This window comes from Nematolebias whitei, chromosome 5, assembly GCF_014905685.2.
Source record: "Nematolebias whitei isolate Nwh7 chromosome 5, NemWhi1, whole genome shotgun sequence".
NCBI lineage: Eukaryota > Metazoa > Chordata > Actinopteri > Cyprinodontiformes > Rivulidae > Nematolebias > Nematolebias whitei.
The window spans coordinates 19,891,196-19,893,568 of record NC_056502.1 but is presented as its reverse complement, the minus strand read 5'-3'; the positions used below and the strand labels follow the sequence as shown (position 1 = coordinate 19,893,568).

Sequence of the window (2,373 nt, the reverse complement as noted above, 5' to 3'; positions counted from 1 at the left end):
AACAAGGTCGAGCCTGATGCTCTGGATTCATTCTTCTTTCATTTCGTCTTTTATCCAAAAGACTTCTAGTCATTTTTCACTTTACCAGCTGCTTAAACCGTCTCATGCTGATCAGTTCAAATCACTATAATTAAAGGCTGAATAAAATAAAAATGGCATACATGTTAGTATGGATTTTTCAAGGTATTAGTTTGTATTTTTTAATGTAAGTCACTTAAATTAATCTTTTTCAATTTGAACTCAAGGCTAAGAATAAAGTTTCTAGGTATAACCTAAATATGCTATGTTGACTATGATTAACTACATTATTTTGAGTAGCTGCCAAATGGAGGGATATAGATTTTTATTTACTTGCATGCAGCTATTATAGAAGACATGAAGGCACAAAGATCTAAAACCCAAATTATTGGATAAGATAAATGAAATGGAGCATGGTAATATTAAGATGCATAATTTTCCACTGAAAGAAGCTGAGCAAGCAAGAAAATGAATGCTAAACCTGAAAAATATAGGAAATTAAGTAACTTGATGCATACAAACACATATAACTACAAAGATCCAGCCAGCTTAATGCAGACATCAATCTTACTCTTGCCCTATTTCCTGTTTTGTAACTCACACTGCTAATGTATGCACAACTTAAACTGCTGTTATCAGTCACTGTTTTGTAATGTCATGAGTTTTACAAGCTAATGTGCACCTTCTGCTGTTTCTATTGGCTCAGCTCTGGTTATCTAATGGTCTGTATGTTTGTTCTGATTTTAAAACTAGTCGTAGTTGCAAGTGTGACAGTTTAAAGTTACGGTAAAATGCACTTTTTATTGTTTTTAGAATTATTCTTAACTGGCAGTGATCTTAATTGCAGAAACATTTATATATTGTCCCAATGAATTGTATTTGATCAGTTAAAAAAAAATTACATTTATGTTAGAAAGGTGTGTTCATCTTGTAATTTGTCCTTGACATAACCTATGTCACTATAAATGACATCATCAAACAATTCATTGTGTCATTTGACTCAGCTGTATCGGACCTGAATATGACCCACCTGGATGTGTTATATACGTCATAGCACCAACTCTGATTCAGTCGGTTTTTAGCAGAAAGCAGCCGTACGTGGCTTCTTGTGTTACTGTAGACTCGCTGTGGTTTAATCCAGAACAGCTAAGTCAGTGAGGCTGAGGCTCAAAGCTCCATCGGCACGTGAAGCTTTCTCTTTCTCCTGAGGGTGGTCACGTTGCTCCTACAACACCCAGTCCAAATGGTTGGGGAGAAACAAATGTCTGTTTTTGTAAGTCAAATTTTATCATAACCTTTGAAAATCAGTTTTATGGACTAAGACGATGTCTGTATTGAACTTTTTTGCATTTTTCAGATAAATTAAAATATGTGACTCAGCTTGACTGACTCTTTCAAAGTCAATGCAGACTTGACATTTATCATTGCTTATTTTGTTGGGTGGTAGGGGGGTATTTGATAACATTTTTACTAGCTAGCTCAACATCCATCCATCCATCGATTTTCTTTAACCCACGTTTTCCTTTTCGGATTACTGGTGTCACTGGTGCCCATATCCAGCAGTCACTGTGCGAGAGGCAAAGGACACCCTGGACAGGTCGCAAGTCCATCACAGGGACGAGGGGCAGACTGGCCATTTGGAGCACTGGGACATTTCCCGGTGGCCTGGCCTGCTCAGTGATCACCAAGGGGCTGGACTAAAGGCTCATTTCGGGTTGTGCTTGATTATTTTAAATAAACAATCCATGCCGCTCACTCAGGTATCCACAACACTGAAGCTCCCACAGGAGGTTGGGGAAAGACAGACTCCCTCCACCTCCTCCTCCTTTCTATTTCTGATTCTGTCTGTCACAGCAGAGCAGAAATATACAACAGGTTGCACACAAGCACCATATTACTTCCATAACCCAAAATCCATTAATGACTTGAGCTTGCGAGGGTTCGCGCACGCATCTCAGTACGCAGTGGTAATTTTAGCCTCTTTTTGGGGGTACTCAGGCACCCCTAAATTTTAACTCAGCACCCCTGAAAAATTTAGAACTCCTTATTAGGATTTTGTAAGAAAACTCAGTTCTCAAACCTTAGATTCACAAACATATTCAATAAATTTGGAATAAATATGTAATAAAAGATGAGAGTCTTAAACGGACTAGTAAAATCTATGAATTTTTTTTGTTTGTTTTTTTGCACAAGTTGGATCCTTGACGCCACCTGTCAATCAGTCCAGTAGGCATGTCAGCAACTGACCAATCGGTGATCTCAATTTGTCCTGAAGATAAATGCACCTTTCTGCAGGAGCTCCACCCCCTAAGCACTTTGGTAACAGTTTCTGTTTTAAATGTGCTCTACAAATAA

The 2,373-nt window shown here is 38.1% G+C and overlaps 1 pseudogene; it reads left to right on the top strand.

The window, feature by feature from the left end:
• LOC119409760 overlaps nucleotides 1-2,373 on the top strand; it is a 16,925-nt pseudogene that overhangs the window by 8,739 nt on the left and 5,813 nt on the right.